Source organism: Cherax quadricarinatus, chromosome 19, assembly GCF_038502225.1.
Source record: "Cherax quadricarinatus isolate ZL_2023a chromosome 19, ASM3850222v1, whole genome shotgun sequence".
NCBI lineage: Eukaryota > Metazoa > Arthropoda > Malacostraca > Decapoda > Parastacidae > Cherax > Cherax quadricarinatus.
This window is the reverse complement of record NC_091310.1, coordinates 43021945-43048375: the sequence shown is the minus strand read 5'-3', so window position 1 is coordinate 43048375 and position 26431 is coordinate 43021945. Positions and strand designations below refer to the sequence as shown.

Genomic DNA, 26431 nt, shown 5'->3' with positions numbered 1-26431 from the left:
GGGAGCAATGTGGCAGATGTTGAAAGTGTATGGAATAGGTAATAAAGTTACTAAATGCTGTAGAGTTTTTATGAGGACAGTGAGGCTCAGGTTAGGGTGTGTAGAAGAGAGGGAGACTACTTCCCGGTAAAAGTAGGTCTTAGACATGGATGTGTATTGTCACTATGGTTGTTTAACATATTTATAGATGGATTAGTAAGAGAAGTAAATGCTAGGGTGTTGGAAAGAGGGATGGGATTAAATTATGGGGAATCAAATACAAAATGGGAATTGACATAGTTACTTTATGCTGATGATACTGTGCTTTTGGGAGATTCTAAAAAGAAGTTGCAAAGGTTAGTGGACGAGTTTTGGAGGGTGTGTAAAGAAAGTTGAAAGTGAACATAGATAAGAGTATGGCGATGAGGGCATCAAACGAGTTAGGTAAAGAAAAAATGGATATCACATTGGAGGTAGGGAATACGGAAGATGTGAATGAGTTTAGATATTTGGGAGTAGATTTGTCAGAAAATGGGTTTATTAAGGACGAGGTTAACCATAGAACTGATGAAGAATAAAAGGTGAGTGGTGCATTGAGGTATCTGTGGAGACAAAAAACGTTATCCATGGAGACAAAGAAAGGAATGTTCGAGAGTATAGTGGTACCAACACTCATATATGGGTGTGAAGCACGGGTTGTTAATGCTGCAGCAAGAAAGATACTGGAGGCAGTGGAGATGTCCTGTATAAGGGCAATATGTTTACCTGGAGTTTACCTGGAGAGAGTTCCAGGGGTCAACGCCCCCGCGGCCCGGTCTGTGACCAGGCCTCCTGGTGGATCAGAGCCTGATCAACCAGGCTGTTACTGCTGGCTGCACGCAAACCAACGTACGAGCCACAGCCCGGCTGGTCAAGTACCGACTTTAGGTGCTTGTCCAGTGCCAGCTTGAAGACTGCCAGGGGTCTATTGGTAATCCCCCTTATGTATGCTGGGAGGCAGTTGAACAGTCTCGGGCCCCTGACACTTATTGTATGGTCTCTTAACGTGCTAGTGACACCCCTGCTTTTCATTGGGGGGATGTTGCATCGTCTGCCAAGTCTTTTGCTTTCGTAGTGAGTGATTTTCGTGTGCAAGTTCGGTACTAGTCCCTCTAGGATTTTCCAGGGGTATATAATCATGTATCTCTCCCGCCTGCGTTCCAGGGAATACAGGTTCAGGAACCTCAAGCGCTCCCAGTAATTGAGGTGTTTTATCTCCGTTATGCGCGCCGTGAAGGTTCTCTGTACATTTTCTAGGTCAGCAATTTCACCTGCCTTGAAAGGTGCTGTGGTGTAAATATTATGCAGAGAATTCGTAGTGTGGAAATTAGGAGGTGTGGAGTTTGTAAAAGTATTATTCAGAGGGCTACATGTAGAGGGGTTATTGAGGTGGTTTGGTCATTTAGAGAGAATGGAGCAAAATAGGTTGACTTGGAGGGTGTATAAAACTGTGGCGGAGGGGAGGAGGGGTAGGTGTCGTCCTATGAATGGATGGAGGGAAGGGGTAAAAAGAGGTTATGTGTGGAAGGGGCTTGGACATGCAGCAGGCATGTGTGAACGTGTTAGATAGCAGTGAATGGAGACGAATTCTTTTTGGGACCTGACTAGCTGTTGAAATGTGATCAGGGTAATATTTTGTGAAGAGATTCAGGGAAACCGGTTAGTCGAACTTGAGTCCTGGAGGCGGGAAGGGCAATGCCTGCACTTTGAAAAGAGGGGTTTGGGGTATTGGTTGTTTGGAGTGACATCTAAACTGCCGTATCTGCGCGCCTCTGCAAACACAATGATATTGTGTGAATGATGGTTAAAGTGTTTCTTTCATTTTTGGGTCACTATGCCTCGGTGGGAGACGGCCGACGTGTTGAAAAAAAATTAAACTACGATATTGGTGTGCAGTATGGGTGTCTATGTTTATATCCTTGTTCTCTTACCTCAGTACTATAGTCTCTTCCAACTTTTTTTTGGGGGGGAGTAACCGATGGAGTAAGGAAAAGGAGAGGGGGGAGTGACCGTAAAGGAGTGAGGGACGTCCAGACACAGGGAGGGAGAAGTAACAGAGATGGAGTGATGAAGTCAGGATAGGGAGGGTGTGACAGTGAGGGACGAGGTCAGGGCAGGGAGGGAGTGACAGTGATGGACTGAGGGAGGAGGTCAGGACACGGAGGGAGGGAGGGAGTGACAGTGATGGAGTAAGGGAGGTCAGGACAGGGAGGGAGTGACATGCGGTGGGTACTGGGAGGCAGTAATAAGGGAGGGAGGTAGGCGTCTCAGTGTTGTGGCAGCAGTGGTGTGGAGTGGGTGCGTGAGGCAGCTAGCTAGTATTCCTTACCATGTGACGTATACTCACTTAAATGATTCCTGCATTTTCTCACTTAACACAATCAACTAGCTACTTACTCACTACAGGCAGTTATGAGGCGTGTGTAAACAGAAGGCTAAGAGGGAGTGTTGTGTTAAATCTGTATTACCACTGACTATGGTAGAGTCTACGTGTGAATTTATAATGTAATTCGATTTAACACAGGATACAAAAAATGTAGCTTGTTTTTAATAATGCGTGGTTAATTATTGTCTTATTTGACATTTTTGTAAAATTAGCTTAAAAAACTTAAATTATATACTGTATAGTTTATGGTAAGTCCGGTGTGGTAATACTTGCGGACAATTACTCGGTGGAACTCAGTCATTTTTTTACACTTTTCAGTACACACAGTCTTTGTACATTATGAAATAGGTAATAATTTCATGTGCAAATTGTTAATTTATAAGATACAAGGAAAATAAATATACATGTGTTTAGGTTGTGCAGCACACTGAGGCGTCTCGCGCCTCGACTAATATAAACAAAAGACGGATGGCATTCTCAGGATAAGTTACTTAACCTAATCAAACGATACCTGGTCTAACTTAACTAAATAATACCTAGCTTAACCTTAAACTAAACGATACCTAACTGATTTTCCTTATTATTCCCACAAATTAAAATTTCCACAAGAAATATTTATTCCATTATGTACATAGGTTGTATGTACTGAAAACAAGTAAATGTCCGAATTCCGCCGAGTAGTGGGCGCTAACAATAGTCAGAGGCTAAATATCCTAAGGGTTACCTGGAGGTTATTCCGGAGATCAACGCCCCCGCTGCCCGGTCCATGACCAGGCCTCCTGATGGATCAGGGCCTGATCAACTAGGCTGTTACTGCTGGCCGCACGCAGTCCAACGTACGAGCCACAGCCCGGCTGATCTGGCACTGACTTTAGGTATCCAGCTCTCTCTTGAAGGCAGCTAGGGGCTTATTGGCAATTCCCCTAATGCTTGATGGGAGGCTGTTGAACAGTTTTGGGCCCCGGACACTTATGGTGTATTCCCTCAGTGTACCAATGGCGCCCCTACTTTTTATTGGGGGCATTTTGCATCGCCTGCCCAGTCTTTTACTTTCGTAGGGAGTGATTTCTGTGTGCAGGTTTGGGACCATTCCTTCTAGGATTTTCCAAGTGTTGATTATGATATATCTCTCCCTCCTGCGTTCCAACGAGTACAAGTCAAGTGCTTCCAAGCGTTCCCAGTAGTTAAGGTGCTTGACACAACTTATACGTGTTTTTCTTTCCTTATCTGTTAGTTTAATTACAGTTTTTTCATTTTAATTTGTGCACACAGAGCTTAATATAAGGGAGGTTTTGTGGGCGAGGGGCTTGGATTTCCAGCAGGCGTGCGTGAGCGTGTTCGATAGGAGTAAATGGAGACGAATGGTATTTGAGACCTGACGATCTGTTGGAGTGTGAGCAGGGTAATATTTAGTGAAGGGATTCAGGGAAACCGGTTATTTTTATATAGTCGGACTTGAGTCCTGGAAATGGGAAGTACAATGTCTGCACTCTAAAGGAGGGGTTTGGGATATTAGCAGTTTGGAGGGATATGGTGTGTATCTATACGTATATGCTTCTAAACTTGTGTTCTGAGCACCTCTGCAAAAACAGTGATTATGTGTGAGTGTAGTGAAAGTGTTGAATGATGAAAGTATTTTCTCTTTGGGGGATTTTCTTTCTCTTTTGGTCACCCTGCCTCGGTGGGAGACGGCCGACTTGTTCTCTATATATATATATATATATATATATATATATATATATATATATATATATATATATATATATATATATATATATATATATATAAGAAAAGATAGATATAATGAATCAGAAAACTAGCGTGTGTCGTGCAGCATTATGAAACACCAGCTTCATGCTAGGCTATATGCAACATTATTCTGCTATGTTGTATGTCATATTCCTCACATCTTTTGTAATCCTGCAATCTACCTGGAGGGCATTCCGGGGATCAACGCCCCCGCGGCCTGGTCCATGACCAGGCCTCCTGGTGGATCAGGGCCTGATCAATCAGGCTGTTACTGCTGGCCGCACGTAGTCCAACTACGAACCACAGCCCGGCGGATCTGGCACTGACTTGAGGTATCTGTCCAGCTCCCTGTTGAAGACAGCCAGGGGTCTACTAGTAATTACCCTTATGGCTGGTGGGAGGCTGTGGAACAGTCTAGGGCCCTGGACACTTACTGTGTTTTCTCTTAGTGTACCAGTGGCGCCCCTACTTTTCACTGGGGGTATGTTGCATCGCCTACCAAGTCTTTTGCTTTCGTAGGGAATGATTTCTGTGTGCAGATTAGGGACCAGTACCTCCAGAATCTTCCAGGTGTAGATTATGACATATCCCTCTCGCCTTTGCTTCAATGAGTACAAATCAAGTGCTTCCAGTAGTTAAGATGTTTGATGGAATTTATACGTGCAGCAAAGGTTCTCTGTACATTCTCTTGATCTGCAATTTCACCTGCCTTGAATGGGGATGTTATGTGCAGCAGTATTCCAGCCTAGAGAGATCAAGTGATTGGCTTGGCATCACTTGTCTTGAATGTTCTCATTATCCATCCTATCAGTTTCCTCGAAGAAGTGATAGTGGCATTGTTGTGGTCCTTGAAGGTGAGATCTTCGCACATTACCACTCCCAGGTTCTTCACATTACTTTTTCGCTCTATTGTGTGATTAGAGTTTGTAGTATACTCAGTCCTAGCTATTATTTCCTCCAGTTTTCCATAACGGAGTAGTTGGAATTTGTCATCATTGAACATCATATTGTTCTCCGTTGCCCACTGGAAAACTTAGTTTATATCTTCTTGGAGATTTGCCGTGTCCTCAATGGTTGACAGTCTCATGCAGATCCTAGTATCGTCTGCAAAGGATAATACGGTGCTATGGTTTACATCTCTGTTAATGTCTGATATGAGAATGAGGAACAGGATAGGGGCGAGTAATGTGCCTTTTGGAACAGAGCTGTTTACTATGGCAGCTTTCGATTTAACTCTGTTTACCACTACTCTTTTTGTTCGATTGGTTAGAGAGTTGAAGATCCATCTGCCTACTTTGCCAATTATTCCTTTAGCACGCATTTTGTGTGCTATTGCACCATGATCGCACTTGTCAAAGGCTTTTGCAAAATCTGTGTATACTACATCTACATTCTGTTTGTTTTCCAGTGCATCTAAGACCATATCATAGTGGTTCAATAGTTGCGAGAGGCAGGAGCGACCCGCTGTGAAACTGTTGCCCTGGTTTGTGCAATTTTTGGGAGTCCAGGTGATTTGCAATCCTGCTTCTTAAAACTCTTTCAAAGATTTTTATGATGTGGGACGTTAAAGCTGTTGGTCTATAGTTCTTAGCTATTGCTTTGCTGCCCCCTTTATGGAGTGGGGCTATATCCGTTGTTTTCAGTGACTGTGGAATCTCACCTGTGTCTATGCTCCTCCAGAGCATACTTAGGGCACGTGAGAAAGGTTTCTTGCAGTTCTTAACGAACACAGAGTTCTACGAGTCTGGGCCTGGGGCTTAGTGCATGAGCATGTCGTCGATGGCTTTCTCAGTCTAGTGGAGTTAGGGTTAAGTCAGAAATTTGGCATATATTGGCAGGGTTTTGAGGCTCATTCATGAAAAAATTGTTTGGATTGTTTATCTTTAGATTGATTAGTGGCTCGCTGAACAGAGTCATAATGAGATTTCAGTATCTCATTCATTTCTTTGCTGTCATCTGTGTAGGATCCGTCTTGTCTGAGCAGGGGCCCTGTCCTGTAAGTGGTTTCTGCCTTGTTTTTTGGCATATGAAAAGAATTACTTCGAATTTCTTTGAATTTTACTAACAGCTTTTAGCTCCTTTTGTGTATATTCATTATTATGTTGTGCCGAAGATTGTGCAGTCGTATCTCTGCTGCGTGTAATATTTTATGTGGATACCGTATTACATTGCAAAATTATACAGAAATCTTCGCAGTGTTGTTGGTTGATGTGCGACGTTTAAAGCTGCATCGAGGGGTAACTACAGCGGAATTTCACCTGCACGCCACTACCCAGGAATATTTAAATCCCAAAAATAAGGATTAAACTCTGTATGTATATGACCCCTACAGGTTTAGCTCATCTATGAATGCAGTAATTCGCTGACCATCAAAATTTAACTTTTTCTTACCCAGTTCTGAAACCAAATTGATTGTTTTATATAACTGATGCGTTGATAATAGATCTGAGTTTGTTTAGTAGTCTATCACTTAATTTTTTTTTTAAATGTTATGATCAATATTTTGGCTATTTCACATTGAAGAATCACATATATGTTACCAAACAATCATAAGTATTATACGCATAGATACTATTAAGTGGTACATACAGTTGCAAAAACTAATATTTCTTAATATAAATTTATTATATATATGCATAATGTATATACAGTTATACAAACATATTTACAACACACTTTACAATCTTTTTCGCTTATGGTTAGTTTGTAGCTCGCACACCAGTGTCCAGCAGTAGTTGGTCATCAAACTGATCATCAGGTTTTCCTGATATGTCTTCTCCATGATGGCTGTCTTGATAAATCGTTTACCGTGGGGTTCCATTTCACAGAAACTGTACATGTTCCAAAATGAGCTAGAAACGTGTTTTAAACGTGAGCCGGAATCTTTGTTGGTCATTGTAGTTTGTATAAAACGGTGTTGCTGCATGAAAGTTTCTTTAAACTTCCTTCACACAATATACAAATAACCACAGCTTATGGCGACGTTTCATTCCAACTTGAACCGAAACGTGCAAGTCAGACTGAAACGTCGTCATAAGTTTCTCCTATGTGCGAGTTTTTTGTGTATTGTTCCTGTCACGGTGTTATGTCTTAACTCACAAAATCGTAATAACACGATTACAAAACAAATCACTAATGCTAATCTTCAAACTCACATGTAAATGCGCTAATTGTTCTCTGAATTATTTGTAATCGTGTTATTACTGTTGCATGGCGACTTTAAAGGGACTGGAGCAAGGGAACGCCACAGCCATGCTGATGTGGGATTAACCTACAAAAATCTGCACTTGTGGCTACAGTGGGGCCCATGTCAACCTTCCTGTGGTGTATAGAAATATACGTAGTTGGATGAATCCTATTCGAACCAGCTGGTCCGGTGGTTAGCACACTGACCTGTGAGTTTAAGACACCTGCCAGGGGTTCAAACCCCCGCCTGTTGTGTGATTTGATATGCTTCGTTACTCTGATCAGTGTTGCGTGACCCGTGAGGGTTTAGCTTACTTTTGATATTAACTCATTGTTTTGTTACATACAAGATTCTGGGGGCATAATATGTTGTTATGTATTATACAAGTTTCTAGCTCAGTGCTTTGCTAAGTTCAAGATTTTATTAGATAAGCTGTCTTGCGTGCAAGATAGTGCTGAGTGGCGTGCAGCAGCGTGATCAATGTTATGGCTGCAAATCTTAACTCTCTAGCGCTCACATATCGACATTTCGTCCATTAATGTTGTTGTTTATGTGTGCTTGTGTGACCAGGCAGCTGAGTGCTGTATGAAGTGTGTTCATGGTGTTCCCACTCATACTGACCTGTAGTACTGTATGATGTGTGCTCTTACATGGTGTTCCCACTCATACTGACCTGTAGTACTGTATGATGTGTGCTCTTACACGGTGTTCCCACTCATACTGACCTGTAGTACTGTATGATGTGTGCTCTTACATGGTGTTCCCACTCATACTGACCTGTAGTACTGTATGATGTGTGCTCTTACACGGTGTTCCCACTCATACTGACCTGTAGTACTGTATGATGTGTGCTCTTACATGATGTTCCCACTCATACTGACTTGTTAACTTGGTAGAAATAATAATGATAGTCCTGATTATATTTTTACCAATATTAGTTTGGTTTATTTGAAGAATCATACATCTCTCAACAAAGAAAGACGTTATTGAAAGAAATGCATAGTTTTGGCATTCAAAATTTTACATTTGCACAAAAATAGCCTAGAAACTTACCTAACCTTGCTAAAAAAACGAAGTTACATGATATAAACTAGCTTAATTTTAGTAACCTGTGTAAATATCTGCATATCTTTAGTCAGGGAAGGGGTGAGGGGCAATGTTATGGTAACCCACCATAATTTTAAAGGTTTCCCATCAAGGCAGGAGTGATCCGAAGAAAACACGTTCACAATTACTTGCTCTCAAGTTGCCTTTTCAGAAGCCCGCAGATATCGCAAGCCAGATTAACTGAACGAACCGCTTCGCCATTCATGTTTCAAAGCTCAGACATTGTTCTTCCTACCACCAGAAGTTCCAGAACCGGTGTAACTGAATTCTAAAATCTAGTCATAATGTAAAAAATCTACTCACTTATCTGAAAAGGTCACATGTTCCTTCTTAAAGCTCAAGCTCATATCTGTCTAACCTCCTTAATACGTTTCTTCCATCCCTTCCTCGAATGTCTCCAACACCTTCCATACAAAAGCTTTGGCACCACTATAATATATTCCCTTCTTGCATCCATTAACAAACTTCTTTCAACAGCTTCCTAACACCTCTGCCACTTTCTTTCCCTCGTCTGTTTTGCTATTATTATTTCGTTTTTCATAGATTTATCGACCCACACATCCACTCCCAACTATCTACTATATATATTTTCGCTTCCACACTTGTTCCTTCCCGTCTGACGTCGCTTTACATTCCCTAGACATCTTACTCTCATCACTCATATACCAACTTCTGCATCCTCTCTTCTGAATTCCCCTAAAGCATTATTGCGCCAGCAAAGAACAACTGTGGCAAATCCAATTTAAATTCGTAGTCATGTCTTTTAGGACCGCACCTCTTCTCAGTCCTAGCAGTCACTTCATTTACAACCCCGTTTACTAAAAAATTAAACAACCATAGTGACATCACATATCATTGTGTATGGCCCACTTTTACTAAAAGTATTCCCCTTCTTTCCTGTATACATTAACCTGAGCCTCATCTTCACACTGAAGTTTGGCAACCTGCTACTTATCCCGTGTAATTGCGATATCAACTATATCGCTTTTAAATACAGTCGGACGTGGTGCGTAGGGCCGACATAGGCAAAATCGATATCGTGGTTCCAAGAAAGCCAAAGGTCATGCATGTCATGTCATAAGGACACCTAAACGTATACATGTGACGTGCTTATGTCTCTGAACTCAGCGCCACTTCCTTCACGAATGCAGTATGGAAAAGCTTGCTAAAACTAATAGACTAGTACACCCTGATTGTTCGTGTCCTTAGTATTGAGGTCATATTTTGTTAAATCCATTGTCAGGTCGTTGAAAAAGTTGAAAATGAAATCAGCAGAGTCACTGATGAACGATATGTTCGTGACCTTAATATTGAGGTTGTATTTAGTTAAATTCATTGTCAGGTCATTGAAGGCGAAGTTGAAAATGAAATCGGCAGTCACTGATGAACGGGATAGTCTGTTAGTAGATGTTGCACATTCAGAGTCAGCTTAGTCTGTTCTTGCAGTGGTATACTGTGTTCTTCTCCCAGAGATGACCATGGGTGAGTGACGGGCTGTGAGAGAGCACGTCCGCCTTAAGATTGGCGGACAGAGGATCGAACCTCCACCACATAAATATAATTACAATGATAGTGGTGTAAACAATACGAAACCACCACTGGACTGTTTTTTTAGGGCCCCCACTGATGGAATGGACATGGAGAACAGCGCACTTGTGGGTTGATTACAATCAATTTTATGGTTACCACTTCTGCGCAACAAAATTGCCTTTTCATCCTAAAGAATTTTCACGGATGTTGGGAAGTTTAATAGTTTTGGTCGTCGCGTCTACACACACATGAAGAGTTCCTTTATTTACCTTAGCTTTTCATGTTTTTGTTCCTCGTATCTGTTATTTGTCTCACCCTGGAGTATACCTGGAGTACCTGGGGAGAGTTTCAGGGATCAGCGCCCCCGCGGCCCGGTCTGTGACCAGGCCTCCCGGTAGATCAGGGCCTGGTCAACCAGGCTGTTACTGCTGGACGCACGCAAACCGACCTAAGAACCACAGCCCGGCTTGTCAGGTACTGACTTTAAGTGCCTGTCCAGCGCCTTCTTGAAGACAGCCAGGGGTCTATTGGTAATCCCCCTTATGTGTGCTGGGAGGCAGTTGAACAGTCTTGGGCCCCTTGACACGTATTGTGTTGTCTCTGCTTTTCATTGGGGGGATGTTGCATCTCTTGCCCAGTCTTTTACTTTCGCAGGGAGTAATTTTCTTATGCAAATTTGGGATTAGTCCCTCCAGGATTTTCCAAGTGTATATTATCATGTATCTTTCTCGCCTGCGTTCCAGGGAATACAAATCAAAGGATTTCAACAGTTCTCAGTAATTTAGGTGCTTTATCATACTTATGCGTGCCGTGAAAGCTCTCTGTACATTCTCCAGGTCTGCAATTTCGCCTGCTTTGAAAGGGCCGTTAATGTACAGCAATATTCCAGCCTAGAAAGAACAAGCGATTCGAAGAGTCCAAGTCTACTCTTTTCCAGTTTCTTTATCTAAGACTCACTTCTCTAGTTTAGGTTTGCGGCAACTTTTTTATTTTTCTTATTATACTCAGATGTTACTATCGTGTGCCCCGAGGGCTCCATATTACAAGTATTTCTTGCTGCCGTCTTCCACATTATTGTCATGTTCACGTAATAATAACTCTCAGACATTCATGGTACATTGCAAGCGTTTCAGAACCTAAAATCTCCACATTCCTATGTCTTGAATTCAACTTTGGCTGTGCTGCAGCTTCGGTAAACACATAAAACTCATCTTCTGCTGCGTTCCCGGGCCATTCTGGTGCTGAAGGTAATAAACTCTTGCAGATTCCTCAGCTTGTTCCACAGTTGAGAATCTTCCAGTCTCCCGCAGTGCAAAATGTTTAATGCAGTTTAAGCTACACAGCAAAGTAACTATAATTGAGGTGATGAGATGTAACAAGAGGCGGGGACGAGCTACATTGTGTGTCCGGCAGTGTTCACTTGTTCAACAGTGCTACATTGTGTGTCCGGCAGTGTTCACTTGTTCAACAGTGCTACGTTTTGCTCTATGAGTTTAGAGCTTCAACGTAGATGTAATAATACACTGCATACTAATATTTCCTCCAGGGTAAAAGCTGCATATTCTGCACTTCTGACTCATGCGGATTTAGCGCTCGTTTTAAATAATAATATAATGTGGTGCAGGAAGTCTTACGTGCCGTACCTTGCCGGAAATGATAATAAACCCGTGCAAATGAAAATATAACATACTTCATGTACTGTTAAGAATTGACGTCACAATTCCGTGGGTGGAAGAAGTCACAAATAACCCACACATAGAGAGGAAACTAAATGACGTTTCGATTTGTTCTGAACCATTATCAAATGACTAATGGTCGAGGAGGGACCAAAGCTTTATCCCTGATTTGCCCTCCAGAGTGCGGGTTATTTGTTGTGACTTTTATCCTGCCACTCTTAAGTTACATTCACTTGTTAGACGAAGAATGAGGGGAGACCTGATCGAAGTGTATAAGTGGAAGATAGGTATTAATAAAGGGGATATTAATAAGGTCTTGAGGATGTCTCTCCAAGAGAGAACCCGCAGTAATGGATTTAAATTAGATAAGTTTAGATTTAGAAAGGACATAGGAAAGTATTGGTTTGGAAATAGGGTAGTTGATGAGTGGAACAGTCTACCTAGTTGGGTTATTGAGGCTAGGACTTTGGGTAGTTTCAAATTAAGGTTGGATAAGTACATGAGTGGGAGGGGTTGGATTTGAGTGGGACTTTCACATCAGAGCTTATTTCTTGGGTGGCATTAAAAATTGGCTTGGGCAAATGTTTTGTTAGTGGGATGAATTGTAAAGGACCTGCCTAGTATGGGCCAACAGGCCTCCTGCAGTGTTCCTCCTTTCTTATGTTCTTAAATGTGTGTTGTGACTACCTATTGAGAGTTGTTAGGTAAGACACATATGCAACAGTTAGGTATCTTTATTTCGAAACGTTTCGCCTACACAGTAGGCTTCTTCAGTCGAGTACAGAAAAGTTGATAGAAGCAGAAGATACTTGAAGACGATGTAATCAGTCCATCACCCTTAAAGTTTTGAGGTGGTCAGTCCCTCAGTCTGGAGAAGAGCATTGTTCCAAAGTTTGAAACAATATTGAGAGTTGCTGGGGCCACCACCCCTGCGGCCAGGTCTGGGCCCGCGGCTCCTGATTGCTAACTTGATACAAACTGGTAACTAGCCAGGCTGGGTGGTAACCTTCAGTAAAGCTGCTGCAATTACTGAACCCACAGCCGTCAGTGGGGTACCTTCGTGCTACTAAAGAACTTGATCCAAGGAACTGGAGTTCCGCTTTCCTTTCTTGGATTGATTCTGATTACCTCTAATTATTTAGGAGCTATATAACCCATAGGATTGAGCGCTTCCCCATGAATTCAATAAATGTTTGGTTTCAACACACCGGCAGTGTCAAACTGAAGCAGGGGAAATAAAAAATAATTCTTCCTCCGTAATCTATGCGTGTCGTCAGAGGCAACCTAAGTGTCGGTAACAAAGGGCTAGTAATCCCCTTCTGTATAAATTACTAAATTTAAAAAGAATAGGCAAGACTTACGATTTTGGCTTCAATAGATACGCTCTTGCCGAATAAGGCAAGCGAAAATTTTTGTATGCATTAATTTCGCAAAAATCATTATGAACTTAATGAGAAACACATTCATATATTTAATTGTTTTTATTTATTAAATTATTGTATATTTATGTAAAATATATTTAGTTGGACTAGGCTAAATTAAATTGCGCTTGTTGTAATAAGGTTAGGTAAGTTTTCTAAGGTGCTTTTGGTACAAAATTATTAATTTTTACATTTAAGATAAATGAAAAAAATATATCTTTAAACGTATATGAGAAAATTTTAGAAAGGACCTAATTTGAAAGTTCTTGCTAATTGACCAGATTTACCTATTCAACACGACATATATGTATATATAAGAACATAAGAAAGAAGGAACAATGCAACAGGCCTACTGGCCCATGTGAGGCAGGTCCAAGTCTCCTACCAGTTTAAGCCAATGCCCCAACCTAGTCAGGTCAGGTTACATTCACTTAAGGAAGGAACACGGCAACTGACCTAGTAGCACAAGCTAGTCAGGTCTAACTCACACCCACCCATGTATTTATCTAACCTATTTTTAAAACTACACAACGTTTTAGCCTCTCTCTCTCTCTCATATATATATATATATATATATATATATATATATATATATATATATATATATATATATATATATATATATATATATATATATATGCAAAACAACCACTCTGAAAGAATAGAGAAATTCCAAACGTTTTCGTGACTACTCACATTATCAAGGAACTATCATAGTTCCTTGATAATGTGAGTAGTCACGAAAGCGTTTGGAATTTCTCTATTCTTTCAGAGTGGTTGTTTTGCATATTCTGAAATCACCTGTCTACTGTGATCTTATTGCATATATATATATATATATATATATATATATATATATATATATATATATATATATATATATATATATATATATATATATATATATATATATATACACGAAAACATGCAAATATGTAATTATAAATAAAGCAATACCATAAATAATGTCAGTAGTGACGTACATATTACCAAGTTTAAGGATGTATCACATGCCCAATAACGTTAAAGTAATTCAACTACACCGAAATGAGCTACTTAAATATTCAGCTTTATAGCATTAAAGGGAAAATTGATGTACATTGATAACATTGTTGGGTGTGCGGGGAACGGCAGGAGTATTGATAACTCATTCTGGGCCTGCCCCAGGGCGGACCACGAGGATATAACTACTGTACTGTTGCATCCAGGTAACGTACTGCCCATAGTAGTAAAAAAAAATACGTTGTAGCACAAACTTTGGTAATAATTGAGTGTTGCTCCTCGCCGTACGTTGGCGATAAATTGTAGTTGTAAAATGTCTTACATTAAGTACGGTTGGAATAAAGCCTAACAAAATCAGATATAACCTGAAGTAACAGCACACAACTTACCGGCAAAGATGGAAATTTCCGTCTTTGTTTACGTTCGTTGTGATTGCCAGGCACAGCCACTAACTACTAACTGTTGATTGGCTTCGACGCTGAGCTATATAAAGGTATTACCTTTGCTAATAACTCAAAATAATAGTTTGCAGAAGAATTAAATCTTTATTCAGTGGTGTAGATAGTTTGTACGTATCAAAATAGTGAGACCTCGGTATACGACCTTAATTAATTCCAGAAGGCTGTTCAAGTGCTGATCTCTTCGAGTACCGAACGAATTTGTTCCCATAAGGACTAATGTAAAGTAGATTAATCAGTTTCAGACCTCCAAAAATACACTTACAAAAGCACCTACAAAAATACACTTACATAATTATTCGAGTTGGGAGCTGGACGTATACCGAGATACCACTGTATATAAAATAATGCCCAAGTTTCAACGAGAAGCAGCCTTCACATAATCGAAGCAGGTATTTGAGGAGGTACGCCAAGATAAAGAATACGATATTGTGTTTATGGACTTCAGAAAAGTCTTTGATAAAGTTCCATACAGGAAGCTGATTAAAAAAAGTAGCGGTACGTGGAATAGAAATTATCCCCTGGGTCAAGGCATGGCTGACCGATAGACAAGAGTTTGCGCTGAGAAATGGTGTGGTGATATCGACAAGATGTGGAAAAAAGACACCTATGTACAGTTCAGGACATTAAAGGAAACTGTGCATAAGTGTCTTTTTCCAGAGTTTCCATCAATGGTGAGAAATCGGAAAGGGGACCGGTTGCGAGTGATCTGTCACAGGGGTCAGTATTAAGACAATCTACATAGTCGACACTGATGAGGGAATAAATGGCACCATAAGTCAGTTTATCAATGACACTAAGATAGGCAGTCAGGTAAGTTCGTCAAGTGATGAAGCTCTTCACAGAGTGAGACTTTCCAGTAATGTTTGTTTTGTAATGTTTGTTCTTCAACAATATTAGTAACAGGAACTTCTTAGACGATATACTTAGCGTTATTTAGGTTAAGCAAGACCCTTGAAGAAAGTTCATAGATCTTGCTGAAGAGTTGTAAATCACACCTCATTAGCACAACCTCACATTAGAGGCAGTGTATTGACCCATATGGGTTTAGCGTATCCCCATGTATTATAATAATAAATTATTTAAAAATTAATGCAAGAGGGTTATAAAGCCAGGATAACCCCATAAGAATGATTTATTAGGTATCCCCCAACTGGGAGAACTTAAGTATTCCTCCGAGTTCTTCTGTTTCTCCAAGGTTTTCGTTGATAATTTTTGGACGCCTCGTCCGATTGACTTCAAAATTTCAAGGTTTGTGTACCGTATCTAGGCTAGGGACAGATTGTTGTTCAGGTGCTCTTTTATCAATTATATAGACCATCGGTTACCAAACTTCTTGAGATGGTGTTTATCTTGACGGTTCGTAGTAAGTCACATTGTACATAATTGAAAAAGTAACTTTCTTAACATAATATCTGAGATAAAGATTTATGGATAGATTAATATACTAAGCGGTTCGTAGATAAAATTTATGAATATAATTTTTTTTTCTACAGGTAAAAGCTAGGCTTGCGATATAAAAACTGTTACAATTTGTGAATAATTATAAGCACCAGGACAATGTAAATACTTGCTAAAAAACTTTATTAATATCTTCATGTTAAGAAAGAAAACCTACACATTCTTGAAATAAAAATATAAATTTAGGCATAAACTGCTAATAGTTAATCAGGACACGAAATATTTATACTTGTTTTAGCGTCTTTGTATTTTAGTGTGCAAAATGTGCCTGATTATTTCAAGCCAAAGCTTCAGGTCTCACTCTGGATAAGCTTCAGGTCTCACTCTGGATAAGCTTCAGGTCTCACTCTGGATAAGCTTCAGGTCTCACTCTGGATAAGCTTCAGGTCTCACTCTGGATAAGCTTCAGGTCTCACTCTGGATAAGCTTCAGGTCTCACTCTGGATAAGCTTCAGGTCTCACTCTGGATAAGCTTCAGGTCTCACTCTGGATAAGCTTCAGGTCTCACTCTGGATAAGCTTCAGGTCTCACTCTGGATAAGCTTCAGGTCTCACTCTGGATAAGCTGCTTTTGATAGTCAACAAAGAGCTTAGAATGAAATTTGGTCTTAATAATGCAGATTCTGTGCTGACATAGGTACTGTTCTAAGAACATTAGGTTTTCTTTTGGTCATAATGGCAACTAGTCAGTATGACTGCTCATCTTTCACCAGAATTTGCTCATTGATATTGTATTGATTCCTAAACATCACAAGCTGGTGAGTCGTTCACAAAGTTTGCAAATTCCTCTTGCGATTCCAAGAGTGAATGAATTGGTTGTGCATAATTTTTTTTTTTTACGTTTGGGAAGTAAGACCTAATTTTGTTACACCGGGAAGACAAGTGACAACAATAACAAAAAATTATAATAACTCACTCGCCTACCCCTTGAAAATTCCTGACGCCAAAGGCAATATTATCCCAGTTTGGGAACCCTTCTTATACACCAGAAGTTCTTAACATATATTGAGCCACAAGGTCACATATTACTCTTATATACCGCATGACCTCGTGTGTGGTCACAAGGTCACATGTTACTGTTATATACCTCATGACCTCGTGTGTTAGTACAGTGGGTCACAAGGTAAAGCATCACTTGAGTTATGTAACACATGACCTCAGGTCAGTACAGTGGATCGCAAAGTCACATATCACTGTAATAGATGATCTCATCAGGAGAGTGTAGCTTAATGAATGGTCGCCAGGTGGCAGGGATCAGAGGATAATATTAATGTGGAAAACAGTTCACCAGTAGTCATGGGACGACCACAGTTGTCTTGACTGGGAGAGAGAGAGAGAGAGAGAGAGAGGGAGGGCTCCAGCTTGAAGATAACTGCCCCATTTGCTCAAATGAGTTTTCTACTTGAGTTATGAAAAGTGTTTTCTTGTCAGGCTATTGCAGAAGTATATTACTCGAAAGAGTGATGAGATGTCAAATTTCAAACTTCATGAAACGTAACAGTCTGCATAACCCAAATCAACATGGTTTTAGACGTTGATGATCAAGCCTATAACAGTTGCTACACAGCTATGACAGAATTACGGAGGCGTTGGAAGAAAACCAAAACACAGATGTGATATACACAGATTTTGCAAAGGCGTATGACAAATGCGATCATGGGGGGATTGCACACAAAATGAGGGTCATATGCATAACACGGAAGGTAGGCAGATGGATTTTCAGGTTTATAATACAAAGAATGATAGTAGATAGGAAAAAACACCAGTCACAGTTTTGTATCATCATTTGCAGATGGCACTGAAAAAATGTAGGCAGATACAAGCTGGATTTCCCAGTGGGCAGTGGAAAACAATATGACGTTCAGTGGTGATAAGTTCCAGCTGCTTAGGTATGAAAACAGTGAAGATGTCAAAGGGACACTGTATACAAAACTCAAAAGGATCGTCAATTAGAACGAAAGGAACACGCGAAAGACTTGGGAGTACTTACGTCAGCTGATCTTTGTTTTAAAGAACACAATAAGACAAAGGTCACAACAACCAAGATGATGGGGCGGATAATGAGAACTTCCAAAACAAGAGAAATAGTGCCCATGGTGACACTTTTCAAATAGCTTGTGCTCTCCCATTTGGAATATTGCACAGTGTTGACGGCCCCGTTCAGGGCAGGAGAAATATCAAAGCTGGAACTGATACAGGGATCGTTTACGCCCCGCATTGAGCCAATAAAGCATTTAAAATATACTGGGAACACCCTAAAACCTCAAATATGTACTTAACGGAGCAGAGGATAGAGATATATATCATAATATATACCTGAAAAGTATTCGAGGGTCTTGTTCCAAATCTGCACACTACCATTACAACATTCCGGAGTGAGAGATATGGGAGGAAGTGTAAAATAAACCCAGCGAAGAGCAGGGGTGCGGTGGCAAAATAAGAGAACACAATAAGGGCACAAGGAGGAGGAAGGGAAAAGTCTAGAGAAACTAGATAAGATTTGGCAAGTGGTAGTCATTTTATGCAAGAATAGCGAACAAGCAATACAAGATGGAAAACAATGACTGGGGAAGTTGCATAATAGCTCTAGGCAATTAAAAAAAAACTTAGAAGATATACACTGGACAAGTGTAGAAGTCTTCAAGAGGAAACTGGACAAGTATCTTCACCAGGTGCCAGATCAATCAGGCTGTGATGGATATGTGGGTTAGCAGGCCACTAGCAGTAACAGTCTGGTTGACCAGGCAAGCACCAGACGAGCTTTGCCCAAGGCTGGGCTCTAGGAGTAGAAAAACTCGTCAAAAGTATATTAAATATATTAGCGGCTGTTTGTTAGGTTTTCGTAGCCTTTAGTATTTTGTAGAAGTGAGTGGGACATACACTTCATGTAGGCGCGATCTTCATTGTTATTGAGAGTTAGTATCCGTACACACGCTGTGTAAGTTGCAGGATGGGCTGCCATACTTGCTTAACACCAACAATCAAGATCAGAGGCGCAGATGGCACTTGTGGAGCTGAGGCATTCATTGTTATGATTACCTTTAAAGATATTTAGTTATTTCTATAAAAAATGAAGTTTGTTTCCATTTCCTGTGTCGCTTTCGAGGAACGTAGTAACATTTTCATGGGTAATCATTTGATACAGTGTTGTGCTGTATAGTCCTTGCGGCTTAGCGCTTCTTTTTGATTATAATAATAATAAGATACAGTGTTGTACCTTACATAAAGTTTTGCTTATGTCTAGGGTTCTTCCAGCAGAATCAACACTTAATTTATACGAAAGGGTTTGCCTTAAAGTCAACACCTGGCCACTTTTTATCTTGGTTTTAGATTTCTGCTAACGAGAAATTATATAGTTTTGGAGGTGCCGAGATCATTTCATTCCTCTTGAAAAGAAAGAGGAGAAGAATAGGAGGGAGAGTTCAATAAAAGTTGAAATTCAATGTATTGAGTTTTTCACGAGCCCTGTCTTAGGTATACTACTATCACCCTGGGATACAGCTCACAACAGTCCACTAACACCCAGGTACCTCGTTAACTACTATGTAAACAAGGCCATTAGGCGTAATTAGACTCTACCAGCCCAGGAATCGATCCCAGGGGTTTCGGTTGCGAGGCGAACATTCTCGACACAGAACCACAATAACCTGACTACGGTTGTTACTAGAGCTGTAATGTAACACAAAAGTAAGATATTAGTTATACTTATGTAAATTCTTAGAGGAAATAAATTTACCTATTGTATGTTAGATAAATTTAACAAGATTATCTTAGGTTGCTATATTAGACTTGATGCAAAAATATGAAAAAATGGCATGACAAAAATTAGCATGACTTGAGTTAAGTAATCTTCTGAGGCTGGAGAATCTTCAATTGATGCTTTTACAACAAAATAAGTTACAGTTACAGATGTATGTAGGTGAAAGAGCAGCTGCCACCATCATTTATTGTTATTGTAACAACAAAATCTACTAGGTATGAAGATATTTGCTTGTTTCTCTGGTAGTCCCTGTGAAATGAAACAAAACTGATGTCTGTATGCTCATGAGTTTGACCTTGGTGGCACTTGCTTGGTATGCCGGAAGATGCTCTCCCTCTTACTAACTCCGCACTCTCTCTAGAAGTAGCGTGTCTTACTACATTGAATTTACTCTTTTTTTTTCTCCCTGAGGGAACCTACTGATGGACTCTGTCTTTATTTGACCTTGTTTTCATTTAAACATGATTATAATAACCTGTACTTTCACTGCTGCTCTTCTGCACTGCGTCTTTTATCATGAAGGATGATTACGTGTTTGTCTGGACCCTTTATTCAGTCTAATATCTCTTTAACATGAATGCCGGGGAAAATATTATCCTCATCCACGTCGATGGCTTTCATTATCTTACGACATATAGAATTCTTTCAGCCGTTTGTAAGATGAACAGCTTCAATTGTAGCCTCTCTTTATTATGTCCATTCAGTCTATATTTGCCGCCAACCTTCTAGGTGCCATGACTATCTCATTGTTCGTTGTAATTTCATACTCTCCAACTGCACTGCGAGCTATCGATACCTTTAATTCCTCATTCCACCTCGCCCTTCACGTTTTGTTAGCCATGTCGCATCTTCGGTAAATAAAAGGGGTCATATTTTTGCTGGGTCCACGGCCATTATGGTTCTCAGGGTAATGAGCTTGCTGACTCCTGCGCACGCTTCACGCATCAAAACCTTGAGTTTGCTCAAGATTATTGGTTTGTGCTAATAATCAGCAGATTAGTTTTATTCTAACCACACATGGTTTTCTGGCAGTCTTTCTATCACAATTGTTAATTGTGAGATGCTTGAAGGATACCAGAAAGACGTTTCCGGGGGGTCAGTGCCCCCGGGGCTCGGTCACAGATCAGGCCTCCTGGAGGATCAAGGCCTGATAGTATAACCAGGCTGTTACTGCTGGCCACACGCTGTCCAATGTAGGAACCACAACCCGGCTGATCAGGCATTGACTCGAGAAACCTTTCCTTCTCGCTCTTGAAGGCCGCCAGTTGTTTGTTGGTAATTCCCTGTATGCATGGAAGGAGGGCATTGAAGAATCTGGGACCTTTGACACTCACCAAGTTCTCTCTTAGTGTACTCATCGCTCCTCTGCTCTTTAGTGGAGGTATTTTGCACTTTCTGTTAAGTCTCGTGTTGTCGTGGAGTGATTTCAGTGTTCAGGCTTGGGACCAGACCCTCCAGGATTTTTCATGTGTAAATTATTCTGCACCTTTTTTCTCATGCGTTCCATGGAATACAGTTGAAGAGACTTAAGGCATTAATAGTAGTCCAGATGGTTGGTGAAATGTATACTAGTGAAGGTTCTCTCTCTACGTTTTCCAGCTCAGCAATCTCTCCTGCAGTATTTCGGCCTAGAGAGAACAAGTGTCTTAAAGAGAAACAAGTGGGGCGAGTACCGTACCTTAAGAGACAGAGCTTTTCACTGTGCCAGCCAATGGTTTCACTACTACTACTTTCTGAGTTCTGTTAAGGAGTTAAATATCCACCTGTTCACTTTTCCAGTTATTTCTTTTGCACCCATTTTGTGCGCAATCACACCATGGTCGCATCTGTCGAACGCTTCTGCAAAATTAATGCTCTACACCAGAATGTAGTTTGTCTTCCAGACAAACTACATGCAATTGTTTTATTTACCCGTTTGTGAAATGTGGTAGTATCAGTGGTTTTCAATGACTGTGCGATGACACCTGTATTCAGGTTCTTTCTCCATAAAATACTAAAGGCCTGAGAAAGTGGTTTCTTATAGTATTTTAAAGTCTGGAATTCAACGAGTCTGGGCCTGGAGCAGACTGTATGGGCATGCTCTTTGATGGCTTCTTCAAAATCAGCTGGGAAGAGGGTGACATCGGAAATTGCGGAGATGTTGGCAGTGTTTTGAGTCTCATAAAAAAAACTCGTTTGGGTAATCGATGTGTAGACAGGTGAGTGATTCGCTGAATACAGAGTTGTATTGTGACTTTAGTATTTCACTTATTGCCTTATTGTCATCACTCTATGTTCCATCCCCTTTTAAGTAAAGGCAATATGCTGGATGTGGTTTTCGCCTTGGATTATGAATAGGAGAGGTACATGTATGGAGCATACTTCGAGCACTAAAGACTCGCTGTCCCTAGGAATTGGCTTAGATCTTGGGTGGTCATGTGATCATCCCAGCATATCTCACTAAGTTCGCGATTTATTCGATCCCATGTGATGTTCTTGTTAAAATCACCCTCATGATTGATCGTGTTTCTCTGTCCCAGTAAACTGTGTATTGTGACTATGTTGTGGTCTGAGATTGCAGTCTTCAGCACTGTTATGTTCCGGACTACGTCCTCATTGTTCGAAGATATAAGGGGTAGAGTTTCCCAGTCTGGTCGGTTTAGCAATCTTCTGGCTTAAGGCGAATTTATTGCAGAGGTTTAATAATTCTGTTGTGTGCGACTCTTCGTCCAAGTTAGCTTGAGAGACTTTCTCTGTAATTACAATCCTTGCTACAGTCAATCATTTAGGATGTCTCTAAATGAAGTCTCGAAGCAGCAGAATATTGAGGACGGGTTTGATAGGTTATGAAGTCAATGCTCGATCTCCAATAACTGGTCCTTGAATTACTGTGAAGTTGTATCCAGTAGTTTGTTCACAAGCACAACTAGTTGCTGGTTTTCCAGTTTGACTGACATAACATCGACTGCATCTTTAGTGATATTTAATACCTGAGTGTATATGAATGACTTTAATATACAGACCATCCTTCCCTTATTGCCTGTTTTTTTTCGGTCACTCTAAACGAGTTGTACCCTGGAATACATATTTCATTATCAAAATAGTCTTTTATACCAGTCTGTGTGAAAGCTGCAAATGTTGCAGTTGTCTCCGTGAGAAGACTACTGATAAACAGCATTTTATTGTTCTTCCTCGGTGCGAGACCTTGCACATTTGCAAACACAAAAGCTAATACATATCTAGTTGTTGTGCTGGAGGGAAGAGGAACATTCACAACTGTCATTTGGTTACACAAGACTCTCCCATGGTTATCTTACTGTCAGGTGACCAACCTTTCTGCTAAGTGTCAGTTCTTGCTGCCGGTCTTCTCTGAAATCCCCACTTTTGGCACTGTACACACACTTCCATGGAATTTTTAAACTGAAACTAATTTACTGCACCAATATTGACTTCATCCCTTGTTCTTGTACTCACCCTCAATCCTTTCGCTTTTTTCCTGTCTATAATCGGTCACCATTATCTTATGCAAGAGCGAATGGCCTAAAAGGGTTTAGCATTTTTTTGCGAATAAAATAACACTTACGTTTACATATAAAGTTTCTACGGGACAGGATGTGCCTGTGCTTGTGCTTTTGCTAAAGTAGAAGATGCAGAGGAGCGCTAAACCCCGTAGGATTATACAGTGCATGTGGGGGGAGGGGAATGGAAGGTATTGGGGCACAATGCAGGGAACCGGAGAACGATCCAACGCCCTAGATCAAGAGCCTCTCACCAGCGTCAAAGAACCTCCCTTGAAGGTATAGAGGAGGACACACAGAGCTAAGCATTAGAGCAGTGAGTGGCAGGTGCGTGAGTGTAGTGACGGTCTTGGTATTATCCTCCCCTCCATCCCTAACCCCATTTAACTTCCACCTCTTTTGTACTGTTTAATTTGTGACGTTCAACGCTCAAAATTGCCTATTTATTATTGAAAATATAACATACTGTATATTAGGGATGGGCCAAAGTATCGGTATGGGTGATCATCGGCTACTTTCGATGGTATCGGTATCGGCCTAGAACTGGGTATCGGTATCAGTAAGCATTTTGGTATCGAACTATCTCTAATGTATATTAGCATTTACGTATATAAGAATGACTGCACGAAAGTTTAAATATATTTTAGTTTGTATGAATTCCGTCTGTTATATGAGTCATACTTAACATAAGAACATAAGAAAGAAGGAACACTGCAACAGGCCTACTGACCCATGCGGAGCAGGTCCATGTCCCCCCTTCGGATGAGCCCAGTGACCCACCCAGTCTGGTCACCTCCACTCAAGGATGGAGCACGGAACCAGACCCAGCAGCACAAGCTAGTCAGGTCCAACTCACACCCACCACACCCACTCATGTATTTATCTAACCTATTTTTAAAACTACACAACGTTTTAGCCTGAATAACTGTACTCGGGAGTTTGTTCCACTCGTCCACAACTCTATTACCAAACCAGTGCTTTCCTATATCCTTCCTGAATCTGAACTTTTCCAACTTGAAACCATTGCTGTGAGTTCTGTCTTGGCTGGAAATTTTCAGCACGCTATTTACATCCCCTTTATTTATTCCTGTTTTCCATTTATACACCTCGATCATATCCCCCCTAATTCTACGCTTTTTGAGAGAGTGCAGATTCAGGGCCCTCAATCTATCTTCATAGGGAAGATTTCTGATACATGGGATCATCTTTGTCATCCTCCTCTGTACGTTTTCCAGAGCATTTATATCCATTCTGTAATACGGTGACCAGAACTGAGCAGAATAGTCTGAATGAGGCCTAACCAAGGATATATAGAGTTGAAGAACAACCTGAGGACTTCTATAATTTATACTTCTAGATATGAAGCCAAGAATTCTGTTAGCTTTATTGCGAACACTAACGCACTGTTGTCTTGGTTTTAGATTACTGCTAACCAGAACTCCTAAATCCTTTTCGCAATCAGTAGTATATTAAGATCTACGTTATTTAGTTTATATGTGGCATGGTTATTTAATTGTCCAACATTTAGAACTTTGCATTTGTCAATATTAAACTGCATCTGCCACTACTCCGACCATTGCATCAATCTATTCAAATCATTCTGGAGTGCTCTAGTGTCCTCATTAGAATGAATTGGACGGCCTATTTTGGTGTCGTCAGCAAATTTGCTTATGTCGCTATTTATTCCCTCATCTATGTCGTTTATGTAAATTGTGAACAACAATGGGCCCAACACTGACCCCTGAGGAACACCGCTTGTGACATGCCCCCATTCTGATTTCTCTCCATTTATGCAAACTCTCTGCTGCCTATTTGTCAGCCATGCCTCTACCCAGGAAAAATTTTCTCCTATTCCTTGTGCCTTAAGTTTCCTCAATAGCCTCTGGTGTGGAACTCTTAAGTGTAGTGGATGTCACTGTTGGACATCGTGAAGTAGTTACAACACTGATTGTGGATGTCAGCGTCGGACATCGTGAAGTGGTTGGGACAACGTAAATTGGTTACAACACTGATTGTGGATTTTAGAACTGTAGGTTCAGTTCTTTAAGTGGAATCAGTAACTTGGTCAAAGAAGTTAACGTTGATCACTTCACCCCAGTACACTATTTTAATTTACCGACCAGGTAATTTTCAATATCGACTTTCTTCTTTACATCCGATATATGATCAATATTTTTATATTAGAACAATTTGGTCGGGACAGTGCAATTTAACATTCCCCCAAGAGCACAGCAGTTGGTGTAATATATACATAGTATAGGTACGTACCAATTTGTGGCTCAACTACGACCGTCTAGTGAGTCTAGACATTTGTTCCATCTGCATTTGACCTCCAGCATTTTTTGTGCCTGAATTGTTTTCGCAGTAAATGAAGTGAAGGTGTAAGGCAGGGAGGGGTATTATCTGGTCCCCGGTGGTAGTGTTGATGAAGGGAAGGTGTAAGGCAGGGAGGGGTATTATCTGGTCCCCGGTGGTAGTGTTGATGAAGGGAAGGTGTAAGGCAGGGAGGGGTATTATCGGGTCCCCGGTGGTAGTGTTGATGAAGGGAAGGTGTAAGGCAGGGAGGGGTATTATCGGGTCCCCGGTGGTAGTGTTGATGAAGGGAAGGTGTAAGGCAGGGAGGGGTATTATCGGGTCCCCGGTGGTAGTGTTGACTGGTTGGGGAGGAGAGGTAGAACATATTTCTTGAGATTTGTTACCAGTATGTTATGGGTTATTTACATAAAATACGAAAAAGATATTCATTGATTTGAAGACGTTCTCTGCAAGTACACTTCATAGACTTCCTCACAGACATAAAAAATCAAATATTTTTTTTATAAAATGAATTTCAGTCATATTTAATTTTTTAACCACTCTGGTTGACACGTACAAGTTGTATACAGGTAAAATGTAGCGTTAATGACCCTCGTACAGTTCATAGACTTTAAACCTAATAACCCAACCTATCTACCTCTTTATATTTTTATTTATATTTTTCTTGATAACAAAAATCTCATTCCCAAATATACTGTGTATCGGTTTGTAAGCAATATCGAGTCAGCAGTGATTTATTGCGGAGGTTGTAACTTCTTGCTAGTCTCACAGTACTTGTCTCTACTCTCATTTTTTCTGTTGTACAATTCTTCAATGGTTCCAAATACCACATTGTTTTAACTGACACCTTTCATCTCCAGTCCT

General features: G+C 40.6%; 1 protein-coding gene across 1 annotated transcript in view; it reads left to right on the top strand.

Moving 5' to 3' along the window:
* Positions 1-2287: 2287 nt before the first annotated feature.
* The window catches only part of LOC128688373 (uncharacterized), a 292282-nt gene continuing 268138 nt past the window's right edge, over positions 2288-26431 (top strand). The window contains exon 1 of the mRNA XM_070086753.1: positions 2288-2316. The gene's annotated coding sequence lies outside the window, so the exon portion shown is untranslated. The remainder of the gene's footprint in view (positions 2317-26431) is intronic.